Source organism: Lissotriton vulgaris, chromosome 6, assembly GCF_964263255.1.
Source record: "Lissotriton vulgaris chromosome 6, aLisVul1.2, whole genome shotgun sequence".
NCBI classification, from domain to species: Eukaryota; Metazoa; Chordata; class Amphibia; order Caudata; family Salamandridae; genus Lissotriton; species Lissotriton vulgaris.
In genome coordinates this window covers 1,253,718,372-1,253,739,557 of record NC_141694.1, presented here as the reverse complement: position 1 = coordinate 1,253,739,557, position 21,186 = coordinate 1,253,718,372, and positions in this window count along the sequence as shown.

Here is a 21,186-nt window from a genome sequence, read left to right as displayed (position 1 = left end):
TTGTAGGTTTCCTTCGCCTTGGCCAGCTCGAACCGGGCTTGTTGCCAGAGGGTACACAGTGTTCCATTGTAGGCCCCCACAGTGGGCAATGGACTGCACAGCGGTTCCTCCCAAGCAGTGGTATGGGGATGCCGTCCTTGGAGGCAGAAAAAAGGAGACATACCGATAGCGGAATGCTTATTGTTGTTGTCGGCCGCGTTCGACACGGTCGATCACAACATCTTGATCGACCGTGTTGAACAGGCCTGCATACGGGACACGGCGGCCTGCTGGCTGAGGTCCTTTTTGGAGAACCGCACTCAAGTGGTACGCCTTGGAGACCTAGCTGGTGCCAAACAGTCCATCACATGTGGAGTGCCACAGGGCTCCTCCCTATCACCCTATTATGACCAAAACCAGCTGAAATTAAACCCGGTGAAAACCTAGTTGGTTCTGACTAGGGATAGCACCAAGAACTGGGGCCCCCTCTACTGGCCATCGGATTTAGGTCAAGCCCCGACCCCTTCTCCATCGGCTAAAACACTTGGGGTCACAGTGGACTGCGATCTTTCATTAAAATCACAAGTGGGCCAGGTGGTCTCCAAATGCTTTTTCCAGTTAAAAAAAATTCGGAAGGTCCGGCGCCTTCTCACCTTGGAGGCAATTACCCAGGTCGTGATCGCCACCGTTCTGTCCCATCTGGACTACGCAAATTCCATTTATCTAGGTCTCCCCATCTACCTTTCTAATTGTCTCCAGATGGTACAGAACTATGCCGCTAGGTTGATTTTGAATTAACCGAGGTGGCATGCAGCCACTCCCCTACTCATGAAACTGCATTGGCTTCCTGTCACCCAACGCTGTGCCTTTAAAACAGGATGTATGATCTTCAAATCCTTGTACTGTAAAAGTCCCAAATTCATTAATCAACTAATTACTAAGTACGTACCATCTCGCAACCTCCGCTCATCCCACCAGGGCCTCCTCCAGACGCTCCCTTTCAAACTCAAGCGCTCTGGAGGCCGTATGTTTGCAATACTTGCCCCCTGCTTGTGGAACACCTTACCTCTTGAGATCCGGACCTGTCAGGACCTCCTCTAATTTCAGAAAGTCCTGAAGACCTGGCTCTACAGACAAGCATTTCAATAACTCTTCACCCCTCATCCACGATATGTTACTGTTGATCTCAGCGCCAAGAAACCAATCGGTGATAGTGCGCTTAACAAATGCTTTATTAACATAACATAACATAACGTAAGCATACTCCGCCATCCATAGTACGTCAGCCCATTCCCCTTCGACTACGAGCAGAAAACAGCGGAGGTACTGCTCCATGGAGTGGCTGGTCCTCTCAGCCTGACCATCCGTCTGGGGGTGGTATGCGGAAGAAAGACGTGCATCCATGTGCAGAATCCTGCACACTTCCTTCCAGAAGCGGGACACGAATTGCGACCCTCGGTCTGTTATAACCACCGATGGGATTCCGTGAAGGCGAACCACTTCCTGCATGAAGACCAGAGCCAGTTCGGTTGCCGTGGGTATTTTCTTCAGCAGCACGAAACAAGCGATTTTAGTGAGATGATCCACCACGGTGGGAACAGTGGTATACCCGGTTTTGGTGATGGGTAACTCCACCACGAAAACCATGGATATGGTGTGCCACGGGTATGGCGGAACAGGAATGGGACGCAACAGTCCTGTAGGAGGTTCCGATCTGTTTTTGCCTTGCAGGCAGATGGCACAACGATTTATGTGGTTCCTAGTGTCTGTGTCCAACGTGGGCCACCAGAAATGTATCTGTATCAGGTCGAGTGTTTTGTGATATCCGGAGTGATTGGAGAGAACATGATCATGGCACATGTGCAGTGCTTGCTAATGTTGAGCCACCGTTGGCAGGTAGTATTTGTCGTCCTTGTACAGGAAACCGTTGGTGTACGTTACACCCTTAAGCCCATCGGCTAGAACGGCCGAACAGGTCAGGCTTACGTCCCTTTGTAACTGAGCTAGGAATCTTGAGGACACAATGGCCCCTTGGAAGTGATGTTCTGGGATGATAGGAACGGGCCCGGTGGTAGGGGTTGCATCAATGGTTTCTTCCAATCGTGAAAGGGCATCTGCCTTTGCATTCTCTTTTGCGGGTGGAAACATAATCGTGAAGTTGTATTCATTTAGGAACAGGGTCCAACAAAGTTGTCTGGCTGTCAAGGCACGTGCTGAACGTAGGAACTGTAGGTTCCTGTGGTCAGTGTAGATGGTTACTGAGTGGTTTGCGTCTTTCAGATAATGATGCCATTCTTCGAATGCCATCTTGATCACCAGCTCCCTATCGGACACAGTGTAATTGCGTTCAGCGGGTTGGAGTTTCTTAGAGTACAATGCCACGGGGTGTAGAAGTCCTGTACTAGCATCCCTCTGTGACAGCACGCCCCCTAATGCATCTTGTGAGGCATCCGCCTCAACTATGAAGGGTAACTCAGTATCGGGGTGCACAAGTACAGGGGATGTGGTGAATCGTCTTTTCAGTTCTCGGAAAGCCTCTTCTGCTTTTGTATCCCAACAAAAGGGTACTCCTTTACGTAGGAGACGAGTGATAGGAACCACCAGCCTAGAGAATCCTGTGATGAAGCGACGGTAGTAGTTAAAAAACCCTAAGAATCTCTGGACGTCCTTCAAGGTAGTTGGAGTAGGCTATAGCAGAACGACCTCCACCTTTTTGTTGTCCATCTGTATACCAGCAGGAGTGATTATATGACCCAGGAATTCGACTTTGGTTAAGTGAAAGACGCTTTTCTCCAACTTCACATATAAACGATGTTTTCTCAACTGCTGGAGGACAGCACGTAGGTGGTGGACGTGCTCCGTGATGTTTTTCGAACAGATCAGTATGTTGTCTATATAGACGATACAGAAGACATCGATGTAGTCCCTCAATACCTCGTCTATGAAGAACTGGAATGCTGCGGGGGCGTTGCAGAGTCCGAAAGGCATGAGGCATGAGGACTAGGGCTGCGAGCTACCAGTCGAGCAGCATTCGAGTCCAGCGATAGATTTTAGATTGTGTTTTTGTACTGTAACGATTTTAACCTGAGGGGGGCTTTTTATTCCTAGAATTAAATGGGAATTGTTTTTTGAGGCACTCTGACACCTCTACACACGCTACTTCGTCGATGACAGCCTCGCCCAGCCGCTCTTTACTCCCGGTTGAGGCGGCGGCGGGCGCCATCTTGGCTGTGGGAAGGGGCTGCGCTATAGTCGCGCCGGCCTCCCACCCTCCTCATCACCTATAAAATGTGCGTAGGGTTCAGACGGCGCAGCGGGCTGGCGCAGCGGGCGCGCCGGACGCGCGCCGAAGCCGCGCCTAAGCCAAGCCCGTCTGCGCCCGTCTGCGACCGACCGGGGCCAGGGGCCCAAACCCCTACATCTCACGCATGCCACAGACAGTCCTACACAAGTAAGAGACTGAGAGATCTTTGCCCCACTCTACCTACCCTCTGCCGTCACACGATGGAGCCTCTGGACCTAGGTCCATGCCTTCATTGTTCATTTAGAGGAAGTTGTTTAGCGCCCGTTGTCCCTGACTCTGAAGCGATTCTTGTTAAAGGGGGTCTTTTAAACTGTAGATCCATCAGAAAACACACTCTCCAGCTGTGGGATCTCTTATTGGATGAGGACATGCAAATATTGTTCTTAACTGAAACATGGTTAGGAGAACATTCTGATCCAGATATAGTGGACACTATCCCACCAGGTTTCACCCTCCACAGACTTGATAGGATAAAAGGAAGGGGAGGTGGTATTGCCATTATCGTCAAACACCCTTTTGAGTGTGTTCTAAAGCCAGTAAAAATTGATGACAGCGAAGCAGGTGAATTTAGTATTAAATTGACTCAACACGAGGCTATCTCGGGCATCCTAATATACAGACCTCCTGGCTCCCTGGGCAACTTCCGAAGTAGTTTATTAGAAGGGGTTGCTCAGACCGCAATTAAACACAATAAGGTTTTGGTGCTGGGTGACTTGAACCTACACCTAGAGGATCCCATACAGAAGGAGGCAGAGGATGTTCGCCTTGTTCTACAAGAATTACAGCTCAACCTGCTAAGTGTCGCAGCTACACATCAGAGGGGTCACTGTTTGGACCCTATCTTCGCCAGTTGGGATATGATAAAAATACTTACCCCTTGTCAGCTCCCTTGGACCGACCACTTCCTGGTCCCTTTTCAATGTTTTTACCAGCCTGCTAGGATTATTGACAATGGAATGGGAAACATTATGAAACGCAAATGGAGACAATACTCTAAAGAAAACTTTATAGGTGCCATCCAGAAAGCACAACCATTATGTGCCACGGACAGTGATCAGGCGAACAAGGAATTTAATCTACTTGTAACTGCCACCTTGGATGAGCTAGCTCCCATGAGCAAGGGTAAAGCTAGAGAAGGCAGACAACGTACTGCCCCATGGTTCACTACTGTACTCCAGCAAATCAAATCTAACTGTAAAAAACTTGAAAGGAAATGGAGAAGGAACCCGAGTGAACAAGCAAAAAACAGTTATAGCTCAGCACACCGGAGCAACCAGTATGCGGTGCGTAGAGCTAAAGCCAAATACTTTCAGACACGCATTGAGGCTGCCGAGAGCTCCTCGCGCGAACTGTTCAAAATATATAAAGAAATATCTTTAGTCTCTAGCTTTAACACCCCCACAAAGACCTCCAAGGAGGGATGCAATAGAGTCGCCGACTTTTTCTCTAGCAAAGTTAAAAAGATTTATGCTTCCTTCTCTCAACAACCAGATAAGGGCATAGATTTTATAGCAGGCAGCTCACCTGCAGCCCTTGATTCCTCATTACTAACTTTCGAGGTCCCCGCAGCTGACAAGCTAATAAAGATCTGTCAAAGTGTGAAGTCCGGTTCCCCCAACGATCCGGCTCCGGCCTGGGTCATCTCAGAGGGCCTGATAGCCCTGGAACCTCACATCAGACACGTCCTACAAACCTCCTTTTCCACTCAACAAGTCCCCATGGAGTGGAAGAAGGCCATAGTACTGCCAATAAGGAAAAAACCGAATGTAAGCATGGAGGTGCTGGAAAACCTTAGACCTATTTCCTTATTGCTGTACGTGGCGAAGGTGGCTGAGAAGGTGGTTAACGCTCAGCTTACGGAGCACCTGGAGAAATGGAATCTACTCCATCGCTCACAATCAGGTTTCAGGGCGGGCTACTCCACGGAGACGGCTCTCCTACGAGCCACTGAGACCTTAAGAGCTGGGGCAGATGCAGGTCATACAATGGCCTTGATCATGCTCGACCTAAGCGCGGCTTTTGACACCGTAGCGCATTCCATCTTGCTACGGTGTCTGAGCGAAGCCGGGGTCGTTGGTCCTGCGCTGTGCTGGCTACAATCGTTTCTTACGGAAAGATGTTTCCAGGTACAGCAAGGGACATGCCGCTCAGTTGAGATGTCACTAGACCAGGGAGTGCCTCAGGGCTCAGCCTTGAGCCCCACTCTTTTTAATCTATACATGGCCTCCCTGGCGAAAGTTGTACATTCATTTGGGGTGGAATTGGTGTCGTACGCCGACGACACCCAGCTGCTGATCTCCCTATCGCAGAACACCTCCAACACCCCCAACAACTTTAAATCCTGTATGCAGGCACTAGCAGAGTGGATGGATGCCCATTGCTTAAAACTCAATGGCTCTAAAACAGAGGTGCTGGTGGTAGGGGGTAAAAGCGAAAACTGGTTGGCCGAGTGGTGGCCTTCATGTCTGGGCCCTACCCCCATACCATGTCAGGAGGCTAAGAATTTAGGAATCTGGATGAACCCCTCTCTTTCATATGATGGCCATATAAGGCGTCTTGTGGGAAAATGTTTTGGAGTACTAAAGACCCTAAATAAAACTTTAGACCTCCTTCCCTTAGCAGCCAGAAGGACATTAACTCAGGCACTGGTGACATCGCGGTTAGATTATGGAAACATTCTGTTCCTTGGGGCAACCGAGGGCAGCATAGGCCGCCTACAAGTCATACAGAACTCCGCCGCCAGACTGGTGTTAAGAAGACCCAGGAGAGCTAACTCGAAAAAGGCGCTGGACGCGCTCCATTGGCTGCCTGTGAAGAAGCGTGTGCTGTTTAAGTGCCTCCTCTTCTGTCACCGAATTGTCTGGGACAGGTCGCCCGCATACCTAAAGGATCTAGTCAGCCGATATGAACCTACTAGGACCCTCCGTTCGGAGGGTGCCGGACTGCTGACAGTCCCCAGGATTAGGAAGGCTAGAATGGGTGGACGCTCTTTTGCGCTCCAAGCAGCTCAACAATGGAACAAACTTCCTCCTGCTCTGAGACTGGAGAGCAGTGAATCGCGGTTTAGGGCCATGCTTAAAACACATCTATACACTGCGTAGATCCTAGGCTCTCTCACTGTTCACTGATAGCTTCAGCGCGGGGACACGCCGTGATGGCGTTACTGAGCGCTCTATAAGCTCTTTATTATTATTATTATTATGACCTGGTATTCAAAGAGGCCGAACTTAGTCCGGAAGGCGGTCTTCCATTCGTCACCTTTCCGAACTCTGACAAGGTGGTAAGCATCCCGTAGGTCCAGCTTCGTGTAGAGGGAGGCGTTTTTCACCTGATCCAAAAGGCTGGAGTTCAACGGCAATGGGTACCGGTTCTTCACAGTGATGGTGTTCATAGCCCTGAAGTCGATGCAGGTCCTCAGATCTCCTTCCTTCTTAGCCACAAAGAAAAGGGGAGAGGACACTGGAGACCTGGAATGGCGTATGAACCCATTGCTCAGATACTCATCAAGGTAGGAGCGTAGATGGTCGTTCTCTTTGTTCGTAAGGGAGTTGATTCGACAACAAGGGAGCGTTGAACCGGGTACCAGGTCTATCCTGCAGTCAAAAGATCGATGTGGCGGCAGCGTATTGGCTCCCTTTTTGACAAATACGTCCGCCAAGTCCAGATACACCTCTGGGACGTCTGCTTGAGTAACCATCCCCATGCCCAGCAGGGGTAACGGCTGTGCTTGTATAGCACGAACACCAAAGGAGCCACCATCTGTGTAACAAGAAGCGCTGCAGTGGTCCGAATCCAAAGTGATGACTCTGGACATCCAATCGATCCGGGGATTGTGGTTTACCAACCAAGGAAGACCCAGTATTATTTTAAATTGTGGAGCATCAATCACATCAAACCCAATGGTCTCTGTATGATGATTCACGAAGGACATGACCATGTCTTCTGTTTGATACCGAATAAGGCCGGAAGTCAAGTCTGTTCCATCCACTGCCTTGACTGTCTCTGGTTTAGCTTTGGGCACTGTGGTCATTCCCAAGGCTTGTTAATACTGAGTGTCAATAAAGTTGCCTGTAGCTCCGGAATCTATCAGAGCGGTTACCAGCCATGTTCTCCCAGTCATGTTTCACAAGGTTACCTCTACACCCACGTGATGACTACCATAAAAAACCGCAGGGATCGCTGTTTTGCAGGATGATAAACCCAGTGGGCGGACCCCTGTGTCTACTGGGTTGTCTCGTTTCCCGGCTTGTCCCCTTTGGAAACAGGTAACGCGAAGGGTCTTCCGCTCCGGGTGCGTGTGGGTTTCACAGGGCATTCCCTGACGAAATGACCGCTTTGCCGCAATACAGGCACTGGTTCTGTTTCCTCCTCTTTTCTCTTTCGTGGCTGGTTAGAGAGCCTCCTACTCCGCCTACCTGCATAGGTTCTGCGGAATCGCTAGGAGGTGCAGCTTCTTCCCTGCCTTGTCTGTGGCTTTATCTCCGAACGGCAGGAAGCGGATGTCACTTCCTTTCCCTTTTTCGTTTTTTTCTTTATTGTATTTGGTAGTTAACTTTAACCACCAGGTCAATGAACGGGCCTATTTCGTCAGGAGGGTTAGGCATTTGTGAAATCAGGTCCTTGAAGTCATCACGCAAACCCTGATAGAAAACAGACACTTGTTTGGATTCAGGCCAGTGTGCCTCGATGACAAGCCTACTGAACGTAGTAATTCAATGAAGCAAATCGTTGTTGCCTTGCTTTAGACTAAGGAGTTCGTTGTTGGCAGCCTGCACAAACGTGTGTCGGGCGAACATCCACTGCATGGTTTCTTTGAACACCGGTAAGTTGTATAGCATAGGATCATCGTTTCCACGAGAGCTATGGACCACTGGGTGGCGTCTCAACCCATGTAGGAGAGGATAAACGCGATTTTGTATGCGTCATGCGGGAACGCCGGGGCCCTGGCCATGAAGTGCAAGTGGCACTGATGGAAGAAGACACTGTACTTAGTGCTATCCCCATAGAAGCGTTCGGGGGGTGCCAACTGCACCGGATGGGGTGTGATGACTTGTATAGCTGTGTCTTGATTGGATGCAGAGGATGCTCCACCAAATGTGAACGTAGGTGGCCTTAACAACCCTTCTTGATGGACTCTGGGACTCAGGGTGGTTCCCCAAGGGCTGGTTGCCCCTGTCGCTATCTGACCCTGTAAGGTGGTTATATCATGGCGTAGGCTAAGGTTCTCTGCCTGCATGTTAGCCAGTAGGGCTGCTATATCCTGAAGGGACACCTCTGGGTCGCTCATGTCGTCTGGGCGGAATAAGAAACGTGGGCTTTGGATTCTGTCAGGTGCCCCACAAGGCTTACCTTTGCTTGTGAAGCGGTTCCGCAGAGACGACAAAAGCTACCGCCCCTGTACCCACCTGACCCCGTGCAGAAACTAATACCCGGCAGGGAGTAGATGGACCCAGGGAAGAGAGCCAAAAAAGCAGGAATGACAGGAGGCTTGTGGCTGTAGACTCTGGGTTGTGCAGAGGACAACAGCTGGGGAAAACAAGAGAGACCGGATTAGAAGATTACCCCACCTCCCACGTCCTATTCCCACTATCCAATCACATACACAAGAATGTACCATGGGGCAACTCACCAAGGCTTATAATGTTCAAACTGAAGAAGGATAAGAATAGCTCCCATCAAGGACAGGAAAATAATGTAAGCGCTCCTGCGCTGGTAAGTATACACGTACAGTGTTTCAGATTAGTAGTTCTGCAAGCACAATGAATCCTGTGCAAAGTTAAGCATTACCTCAGCGCAATGTAAATGAACCCATAAATAGCGCTCCTGCGCTATACAAAGTAGCTAAGACCTGGCGCTCTTGCACGTGCTGGTAATCAAGAAAAGAGTAGCGCCCCAGGGCTGTATAAATTAGCCAAGAACAAGCGCTCCTGCGCGTTGATGCAAAAGAAAGAACAACATTGCCCCAGCGCTTTGCACGTAGAACCTACAATGCGCTCCAGCGCGGATAAAGCTATAACAAAAGGAAGCGCTCCTGCGCTGGATCAGAACTGTACCTCAAAGCGCTCCTGCGCTTGGATGTCACCCAACTGGTACTCCTTATCAACGCTCAACAGGGCGGAAAGGAACAAGGCAGAGTTACGGCAGAACCGGAATGAAGGTAGGAATGCCGAAGGAGAGGCGTCATCAGCTTTCGGGATTCAGCTCGGGAAACGTTCACATGGAGACGCGAACCAGGAACACAAAGAATCCAAAGCGCCGAACCGGTGAGTTTAAGCGAATCCCCCGGAAGCCCTGCAGGGCAAAAGGTAGTCTCCAGAAAGACTAGACCGGGACTCTGCTTCCGCCGGGAAGAGAGGGTCTCGGTCTTCTGTATGTGGATTGGCGGAACCCCCGGGATCAGCAAACGCCGGAATGTGACACTGATGAAGTTCTCACAACGGGAACGAAACGCGTTGGCTGTTGTTATTTTCAAAATACGAAGAAGAATAAAGAATTTTGATAAAGGTTACATTTGCCTGTCTTGTGACTTCATCCCTGGTGCGACCTCCACGTTTTTTGATGCATTGTTTTATATCATGCATGTACGTTAAATATTGCACTCTGGACCTTGGAGACGGGGTTGAGAGCCAAAATGCTCTGGACCTAAAACCCAGTCTGCGAGGAAAAGACGGGTGCTGGAGCAATCGGTAGAGTGAACAGGCAGGGGCTAAGGGGTGAAAGAACAACAAAGCCTCATTAACATGCAAATGGTCTTTCAAAGACCTGTGAAGTACTCGGGTGCGGCTGTGTGTGCTGTCTCAGCCCGGGATGACACCTCTTAACCCTCTAAGAAGGGGGAGACAGCAGATGGTTGCAAACTGTACTAGTATTTTCCCATTTTTACATATAAATACAGATAAAGGAAAACTTGCTTTCCGTCTGTATTTATATGGAAAAATCCGTTTAAACGGAAAACCAGGAGCCCTATATATAATACACTTAGGAGGAATATTGCATTCTGGTACTTGTACTCCTGCCTTTATAAAACGAAAATCAAAGCAACATGTACAGTTTGTATTTTTGTAGCATATCTGTGCTTGATAGATTGCACTCTGGTACTTACAGAACCAGAATGAAATTCAAAATGACATGAATTTTTTATATCATACCTTCCCCAGGGATATTACTTTATGGAACTTGGATTCCTGCGTTTATAAAATGAATATCAAAACTGCATGTACAGTACACATCATTGTATATAGGACTTCTGCAAGGCAGAGTGCATTCTGGTACTTGCAGTCCTGTATTTATTTTTATAATGGTGTTCTGTTAGGGTATTTTAAAGTGAAGCATTTATAATGAGAATTCAAACCACAGATGATGCTTGTATTGTGTCCTCCCATGTCTGTGTGTGGAAAGCTGTTTTCCTTCGTATGTTTAGCACAGACAGGGTCCTGGTCATGATTGACTTGTATGTAGTCTGTGCAGATTAGGTGCTGGGGTTATGCACGTCTCAGTGGTTTAACATACTAGGCACCCTGCATGCTACATGCCCCACGATGAAGAGCAGTTGGCATTGGGTTGGTGCGCACACACTGCCAGGCCAGCAAACCTTGTGACCGAAGATGCTTGGAGTGGGTGCTGCGAGAGGTGTACCCACATATTAAGGGGTGCTCACACATGCAAGGGCAGTCTAATGTGTGTACCACCATGGGATGCCGGCTGGTTCAGGGGCACACTGCTGCTGGAGGGAGATGGGAAAGAAAGTTGGTGGCACCAGGAAAAGCCACTTGGTAACTGGAATCATGTCAGTAGTACCCTTTAAACCCAAGTATGTGGGCACACATTCAGAGATTAGGTGTAGTGAGTTGTAGCTAATGAGGAGGCCAAAACACTGTGTCAAAAACATTTTGACACAGTGTTTTGACATTTTTCTCACCACTGTTTGATGAAATTGTGATTTGCTTTGAAAAACAGACTGTAAAATGACTCCTGACATCTCTGTGATGCTTTCACCCCATCGTGACCTTTTAGCCTCAGCACTTTGCATGAAAATCTAGAACCAGGCCCATAACTGGAAAAACAAAACTACATGTCCTAGAATGCAAGGTAATGTCTATGAAATAAGACTAGCGCCTATTGTCATGGCATGTGTGATTCTGGCAGCACTTCACCCCTGCAGCGACCACAAGCACCCAACCCAGGAGAGACCATGGCACAAAGATGACGTCTTTAATTATTCTCTGGCTCAAGGGCATTGTGATGGAATCATTCATTATACCTATGAACTGGCTCAGTTGTACATGGATGACGTGATCAATTATTGAAATTGCTTCATTTGTTGCAGACATGGTGATGTCATCAGTGCGGTTTAGGAGAGAAAATGTGTAAATGCTTTGTTTTGGCCTTTCTGTCTCCAAACCTTTCTTGGGGGGACAACCCCCCCAAACTCCCCCTAGTAGTGGTTGCTCACTGCGCTTGCTCGCTACACACCATGTGAGGGCTGGTCTCACTTTTACTTTGTTCTCTCTGATTCACTACTTGTCTATTTTTGGTGCTCTGAAAGAATGTCTCTGGGTACATATGACTGGGCAAGTAGCCTGATGTTCTTTAAGGTCATCATCTACTATTTATTGTGCCTTGAAAGTTGATACAATTGAATATGTAATGAAAAATGTGCTGTACAATTCTTCATTTTGGGCTGTCTTTTTCCCAAATTTTCTTTGAGGAAGAACCCCCTACGGTGTACTTAAAGCTGAATTCCTAGCTTTACCCGCCAGAACCCTTGATACTCCTGAGGCGAAAAGCCGGGAGCCGCTTGCTACTCTGTTTTAATCTTTCTGTGTCACATATTTGTTAAATGCCGATTTTATGAGCACTTTTACCTGTGTTATGAAGCTGTGACTGCCATCCCCACCGCTCTGTGGGCTCAGCGCCGCCTCAGCGCTGACAGCCGATTTCAGGCAAGGTAACTCGGCGCCATTGCCGGCGTGCGACGTAACCACGCCCCCTTGGTGGCCACGCCCCCCCCACGGTGTACTTAAAGCTGAATTCCTAGCTTTACCCGCCAGAACCCTTGATACTCCTGAGGCGAAAAGCCGGGAGCCGCTTGCTACTCTGTTTTAATCTTTCTGTGTCACATATTTGTTAAATGCCGATTTTATGAGCACTTTTACCTGTGTTATGAAGCTGTGACTGCCATCCCCACCGCTCTGTGGGCTCAGCGCCGCCTCAGCGCTGACAGCCGATTTCAGGCAAGGTAACTCGGCGCCATTGCCGGCGTGCGACGTAACCACGCCCCCTTGGTGGCCATGCCCCCCCCACGGTGTACTTAAAGCTGAATTCCTAGCTTTACCCGCCAGAACCCTTGATACTCCTGAGGCGAAAAGCCGGGAGCCGCTTGCTACTCTGTTTTAATCTTTCTGTGTCACATATTTGTTAAATGCCGATTTTATGAGCACTTTTACCTGTGTTATGAAGCTGTGACTGCCATCCCCACCGCTCTGTGGGCTCAGCGCCGCCTCAGCGCTGACAGCCGATTTCAGGGAAGGTAACTCGGCGCCATTGCCGGCGTGCGACTTAACCACGCCCCCTTGGTGGCCACGCCCCCCCCTACGGTGTACTTAAAGCTGAATTCCTAGCTTTACCCGCCAGAACCCTTGATACTCCTGAGGCGAAAAGCCGGGAGCCGCTTGCTACTCTAATTTAATCTTTCTGTGTCACATATTTGTTAAATGCCGATTTTATGAGCACTTTTACCTGTGTTATGAAGCTGTGACTGCCATCCCCACCGCTCTGTGGGCTCAGCGCCGCCTCAGCGCTGACAGCCGATTTCAGGGAAGGTAACTCGGCGCCATTGCCGGCGTGCGACTTAACCACGCCCCCTTGGTGGCCACGCCCCACCCCACTCCTACATAAATCATGTGCCATTTCCGTACGCGCAGCGGACGGGCGCAGCGGGCGCGCCGTTTGCGCGCCTAAGGCAAGCCCGTCTGCGCCCGTCCACGCCTGGACCGTGCCCAGGGCCAGACCCCCTGCCAGTTCCGCTGATTCTACCCGCACGTGCTGGACTAATACCCAACTACATCTCTTAAATCCCTCCCCCTGCTCGGCCACTACCCTCTGCAACCCTGACCACTTGGAAAATGTTCCCTTCCATTGCCCTCAATGTAACTTCACTCTCCCGCCCTACTTACCTCGTTTGCCTTCTTATCCTATACCGCAGCTCTCTTCGTCTCACCACCGGACGCTGAAAGCAGGCTTGGTTAACTACCGGTCACTACCCCGTCATGCCAACGATATCTGGATGTCAATTTCCTCTGACGAGTGGGATATTTTATTTCTCACTGAGTCCTGGATCACTGATTCCTCCTCTCCGGATATCTATCTTGCCATCCCCCCAGGCTATGATATAAAGTGCATCAATCGGGCTGGGGGAAAATCTGGAGGCGGACTAGCCGTCATCCTTAAATCCCATCTTCAGCTGACCGCCACCAAACTTACCAACATCGGTATAATTGAAGCCATGTACTTCTCTGTATCTGACTCCGCGGCAGCTATACTGGCTGGTACCTTAGTCTACAACCCCCCAACTGCCGCCTCCCCTTCTCTTACTGCACTTACCCACCAGCTGGCTGACCTATCCCTTAAACACCAACATTTTCTAGTCTTAGGTGACTTTAACCTCCACGTAGACAACCCTCTCTGCGTGAAGGCCAACAATCTGTTGGAAACCATGGATAGTCTGAATCTCACACAATTAGTCACTGGTCCCACTCATGTGGCTGGTCACACCTTGGACCTTATCTTCGCCAACTTCTCGACTATCACAGTCCTCCCCCCCCTCCCCCTTACTTGGTCTGATCACTATCTTATCCCCTTTTCTCTCGCTCTAGGCCGGAAACCTGCCCCCACGGTCCCCAGGAAAGAGTTGGGAAGAAAGTGGCATAAGGTCACATGTGCCACTTTGGACCCAGTATTCCACTTCCAGGCGAAATACCTCTCCACTGATATTGACGGAAATGTCTCAAGGCTGAATACCGCCCTAATCAAAGCTATTGATGCCATTGCTCCCCAGAAAATCATTGCCTCCACTAGATCTCGTCCCTCCGCCCCTTGGTTCTCCACCTCCCTCCGTGAGGAAAAAAGCAGATGCAAGGCACTCGAACGTAAGTGGAGACAAAACTATGACCCTGAAGCTAAACTTACTTACAAATCTGCTTTGAAAAAATTCCTCAAACAAAAAAAAATTACTATGAAAGACCATTTCTCTCTTCAAATTGCTAATGCCAAAAACTCGTCAAAAACCCTTTTCACCATTGTCAAAGACTTCATTAATCCTCCTGCTAGGGCCACACAGAACTCTGCGAGTCAGGCCCTATGCGAGGGACTCTCTGACTACTTCCTTGAAAAAAATAAACAAACTCTGTATCTCCTTCCCTAAAGGGCTAGCCTTCCTGCCTCCCTCCACAAGGTCCCCAGCTTCTCCGTCCTTCCTTTCCTTCAATAAACTTACCCTGGAGGCTGCTATTAGGTTACTCACCCACTGCAAATCTGGCGCCCCCTCGGACCCGGTCCCTGCTAAACTTATGGGAGAGCTGGCTCCTTCGTTAGCCAGCTCCTTCCTTTCCATCTGGAACGCCTCACTCCACCATGGCTTTTTCCCTACCACTTGGAAGGAGGCTTTGGTGATTCCCATCCTGAAAAAGGCAGATGCTGATCCCACTATCTTCGCCAACTACCACCCCATTTCCCTTCTCCCCAAACCTGCAAAAGTCCTGGAAAAAGCCGTGCAGCTGCAACTCACGGAGTATTTGGAAAACAACTCTTTGCTGCACGACTCACAATCCGGATTTCGAGCGGGATTCAGCACAGAGACGGCCCTGCTGGAAGTATCGGAGACGATCCGGGAATGCGTGGACAGGGGCGAGGAGGCTATGTTGGTCCTCCTCGACCTGTCCGCTGCATTTGATACTGTCTCCCACCCCATCCTCCTTGACCGACTCAAACAGATAGGCATTGGCGGCACCGCCTTCAGCTGGATCGAGTCCTTCCTTTCAGGAAGAAGTCAGAGGGTTTTGCTGCGGCCGTTCAAATCTGAGGATAAACCCTTGTCATGTGGTGTGCCACACGGCTCTGCCCTCAGCCCTCTATTTTTTAACATCTATCTTGCCCCACTGGCCGACGTTGTGGAGTCCTATGGAGTCAGGGTGCTGACGATACCCAGCTGATGTTTTCCTTCAGAGACCTCTCGGACTCCGCGTTCACCAACTTCCGCCAGTGCCTCAACAACATCAGTGTCTGGATGACTGATAACCATCTTAGACTCAATGCAGACAAGACAGAGGTGCTGTTTTTTACTCAGAAAAATTCCATCCCTTCCTCTTGGTGGTGGCCCACGGCACTTGATCCTGCTCCCTCTCCCGTTCACTCTGCTCGTAACCTGGGATTTCAGTTTGACGACTCCCTCTCATGCAAAACTCAGGTTAATAAAGTGACTTCTGCCTGCTTCCTGAAGTTGCGCATGATCAAAAAGATACTTCCCTATCTTCCTCTGGACTCCCGTCGAACAGTTACCCATGCTCTCATTACGTCTCACCTGGACTATGCCAACAGCCTTTATGCTGGTGCCCCTCAATATCTGATAGACCGGCTTCAGATTGTCCAGAACGCGGCGGCCAGATTGATTGGTAATATCCCCTACCGTCAGTCAGTCTCCGCCTATCGTAAGGAGCTTCACTGGCTACCGGTGGCCAGCCGTATCCAGTTCAAGATCCTTACCCTCGCCTACCGAGCTATCAATGACCTCGGACCCAATTATTTGAAAAAACAAGTCTCAATATCCCATTCCATCAGATCCCTGAGATCCAACGACCTCCGCCTTCTGATCTCTCCCCGTTTTAGACTCACCAGAATGGGCGGCAGAGGGTTCAGTGTTATCGCGGCAAAATTGTGGAACTCTCTGCCAATCGATCTTAGATTCTGCCCTTCTGAATCCATCTTCCGGGCCAGACTCAAAACTTGGCTCTTTTCTGGACTCTGATTTTTATCCTGCTGACTCCCCCCCTGCTCTTTTCTTCTCCCCCGGAGGTTCAGGTTCTAGCGCCGGGACACCCCCTCGGGGGTAGCTGCGCGCTCTACAAACTACATAAATAATAATAATAACCCCCCCAAACCTCCATATTAGCGGTTGGCTCGCTCACTGAGTTTGCTTGCTTCGTGCCGGACGGGGGCTGGTCTGTCAAAATTTGCCAGGGCTGTTTCAGTTCCCAGCACGTCCCTGCTAATGAGCGCACTTATGATTTGCGCAACCACGCTAGAATTAGGTCTCCTGATAGATTTCAGGTCCCTGATCAGCGTTCTCCTCATTCTTCACTGGGAACATCAGGCTCTCAAGAATGTGGAGGAGATCGCCAGGATCGCTGCAGATGTTGAGGTGCCCCGGAAGGATGCAAGCAACTTTGTCAGACTGACGGTAAAGGCAAGCAGGACGATTTCCCTTGTCAACGCCCTTTCTTTCCGAAAAATAAAGTTGCTGCTTTAACAGCAAGATATGCCACGGATGATGAGAACTCAACTTCGCAACCTTACATGGGCAGTAATGCTGCTAGACAGTGCAGTGGAGGTTACAATAGTGCTGCAAGCACTGCGTCCATTTCTGAAGGCGACTGCAACAGACACTTAAATCACAGTTGAAACTGCTAAACACCCGAGTGGCTCCCCCTGACAGACTATCTGACATAGTATTATTAATTGAAGGTGATATCCAACGTGTTGTTAAAGGGATTTTTTGGGAGAATCTGACTTCTTCATATGACATCTTGTTAGCTGAGACAGATTGACCCCCGCCTTTCGTTTTGGCCACTCCGAGGGGGGGAGGTAATCCTCCCTAGTTTTTCACACACAGTGCCCAAAGTGCAAGCTATGAACTTCGTGGAAGAGTGGGCTTTGATGCTTGCACCGGCATCGTACCATACTCAGGTTAGGTGGGATAAACTTTCACACAAACATGACATTCCATTACGGTCTATGCCACAGCCACAACCCTAATATGCCCCCTGGCGGGAGGCAAAGGCTCCCGTTTCTGAAATTCTAGAACAATTAGAGTATCAAGGAGTGATTGAGACATGTGTGTCATCGATGAATAATCCTCTTTTTACTGTAACCAAACCCGATGGGTCGTACCGCTTAGTTTTGGATTATCGACATTTAAACACACATTGTCGAACATGTGCGGCACAAAATACCCATAGTTCTGCATTCGTAGACAGACTTTACAGGTTTAAAACCACACTCAACACTTCCAACGGCTTTTTTAGTCATAACCTGTCCTCTATAAGTAGTCAATGGACAGCCTTTACTTCTGGCGGCAAACAAAAACAAGTCAAAACATTGGCCATGGGCTACAAGAACAGCCCAGGCGTTTTTGCTGCACGTGTCGTCTCTTCGTTAGACGGCATAGACCCTGATGTGTACTCGCACGTAGATGATATTTATCACACGGCGACAAATTATGGCTGTATCACTGTCACGTGGACCCCATCATAGTTTTGTTTGCCGACTACGGTTACAAATTTAACTTTGCAAAATCACATATTGCAGAGTACACAGTGTTGTTTCTGGGCAATGAGCTCAACAATGAAGGTAGAGACTTGGCGCCTCACTTCTTAGTGAAATGTGCACGTTTGCCTTCTCCAACAACCTTGAAAAAATGACAATCTTTGCTGGGATTTTTTAACTTCGATTGAACATACATCCCCGAATATGCCTAGCGTGTCAAGCCGCTATATGCCTTGATAAAACCAACCTTTCCAAAAGCCAGCTGGCTTCCGGAACATTCAGCTATACTTCAATGTTTGCAGTCTTATCTTCTTGAATCTAAATACTTGTTAACATATGACAACTACACAAACCTGGTGATAAGAATTGCCCCAGGCGCAGTTTGTTTTACATACTTTTTTAGTACTGTGTCACAATCACCCAGCCCAGACACAACACAATGCAATGCATGATAGCGGGGAAAATGAATCCGTGAAAAGCCAAATGTTCTCCGATGAGCTCTTTTCCTTTGTGATCATGTACATATGTTTTAAAGTCTACTTTTGAAATATCTGATCAGCCATAACAAACAAAGACAAAAAATGTATGGCATCACTCAGCAATTGCATATGAAATCCTTTCTAGCGTGGCACACCAGAGAGAATATGCTTTTTAGAGTTTCAGCAAGCAACACTAAATAAATGCATTTCACTTAATTAAGGAGAAAAGGCTGCCAGAACAAGGACCATGGTTTATAATTGTGAAATTAAGACATCTGTAATGGAACTCCTCCACACTCTTCACTAAGTTCGCTGGCCTGTCATTCTTTCAGTTTTTGCTTTAAAGTAATACATTCCAAAGTATAAATCTTTAAGGGCCTATTTTAGCTCTCCATACATCCAGTGGTCTCTCTGTATGTGTGTTAGCCTGTCTTCTTATCTTTAAGGCCATGGGCCAGCTTAATTGTTTGTTTCTATGCCTCCAGGCCTGTGTCCTTGTCTGTTGTAGGTAGAGCCTACCAAACAGTGCATGCGCTGTTGTGAGGCATATTGTGGGCTTTTGTAAGAACATACAGGAGCTTAGAGCCCTCCCATTGATTGTCACTGATTGGCTTTCCTGCCATTCTCTTTTGCCTGCTTCTTATTCAATGGGTTTCCTTTTCCTTCTTATGTCTGCCCCTCCCAAGAGCCCTGCCAATTTACTTCCACCCTTCTGAGTGCTTAATTTGTGCCGCTGGTGTCCCACAAGGAAGCCTAGGGTCTCGAGTTGGGTAGAGCCAACCCAGGCCCCTCCCTTCTTCTCAAAACATTTGTGGAACGGGGGAAGATAAACTCAGAAAGGGAAAGGTTATAGCGCTTCCATCTCTGATCCCGCAAGGTTTAGTATCTGCCCCCACCCAATTGGTCTGGCGCTAATTATAACTCTTTGGATTTTTGGAGGAAAGGAAGTAAGTAAACCAACAAAAGGTATAAAGATCCCCACCTCTCTATGCTCCTTCTTTAAGGTTTAGTCCAAAAAGAGAGAAGCACATAACTCCATCTCCACTTAGTCCTCTCCTAGTGGAGCAGTCACAGGAAAGCTACACCAGAACTGTGGAGGGGCAGCGGAAAAGGGGGATCTCCCTCTGTATCTGCTTTTCTTCCCCCATTCACACCTCACTCCTTTGCTTCTCTCCATTCTTCCTTCACGTTCTGCCCTACGTCCGCCTTTCCCCTTAATCTCTGCCTCCCCTCATTAACTGCTTTTAATTTTTCATCTTTCATTTCCACTCTCCTTTCACGCGCTCCCCGCTGTCTGCACCTTCTTCCCTTGCCTTTCTCCTGTTTTCACTTTTCATTCACATCATGTTTCACTCTAATCTTTCTTGCACTCCCAATCTCTGCTTTCCCTCTTCTTTCCACATTCTTTGTCTACCTTTGTATCTTTGTATCTATTCTTGTCTTCAGACCTCTCCTTCTTCCTCCCTTTCCATTTTATGTTTTTCCTTCTTTTACATATCTGTATATCCACTCCAGGAATCTGTGGTTGATTTCAGGTTCATACATTTAAATCTTGGTGTGGCCACTCAGTCGTTCATCTTTCTGGGGTCTAAAAAATGAGTGCCATTGAGCTGGATAGCAACATTTTTAATTTGGTGTCAAGGCCCCCTCTGCTGAATATGTTCTTTACAAACATACATGGTGTGTTAAGGACGCAGACATTTATTTTAATCTTTTGTTTTTCAATTTCTTTGCAATATTACACTGTCATTATTCCCTATGTCCCTGCTTCATCCAGTACCTTTCCAACTTGCATCCATTCCCTTGACCTCCTTTCTTTCCTTCGTCCCATCTTTTTCCTTTTTCTCATCCTCTGCACCTCCCGCCATACCTCCTTTCTTCTTTCCATTCTTGGTTCCATATATCCTCATTCATTCCCCATACTTCCTCCCTTGGTGCATTTTTTCCTCCATTTATTCCTTACTTTCTTTTTTTCCCCGACTCCTTCTTTCATTTCTTCCTTTCTTATCCTCAACCCTTCCTTCTGCTGTTCTTCCTCCTTTTCTTTCTTCTTTCTATTCATCCATTACACATTGTTCACTTCTATTCTCGCACTATTCCTTAATTTCTTCCTTGCACCTTCTTTTCTTATTTTCTCCTTCTTTCATCCATTACTTATTTGTTTCCTCACTCCAGTACTCTCCTTTGCACCTGCATTTGTTGCTGCCTTCTTTAGTGTATTCCTTCCTTCATCCCTTCCTTTCTTTTGAACAGCGCAGTGCAAGCACATTCTTTTTAGTTTGCAAATCTGCTTCAAGTCCTCAAATGGCCTTCCCTAAAGCAGCATTTTGAGATTTAAACACATTCTATAATTTGAGTTCATTTTTAAGTTGTTGTCATAGGCTTCCTATATGTTATATTATGTTATGTCATATTGATTTGTATACTAAACTAATCACTCAAGAGGGTATCCAGATGCTTGGGCAGGTATGTATGTACAAGGCCGCCGAGGTGCTTATGTGAAGAGCCAGGGTTTCAGCTTCTTGCGGAACTCAAGAAGTGAGGAGGTAGCTCTGATGTGTTGAGGCTTATGGGCGCGGGCCATAAGCCTCAAGTGGGCGTGGCCTTCTAAAAAAATGGGAGTACCTGCACTTAATATTTTACAAACTAAGCACTGTATATAAGGGTGCCTGTTTCTCCGTGTATCGAGCTGGAGGCTGTCGTAGTTTGGAGTCGGAGGACCCCGGATTTCGCCATCAACCGCCGGTAAGGAGCGACGACTGCCTGCAGTTACACAAGGAGCATTAGTGCAGGTGGGGTGATTGAGTTGATTCCAGAGACTTTTATTTCATTTTTGATTAGCGGGTTTCCACGTACTTCACAATCTTTCACCGTCCATTATGTCAG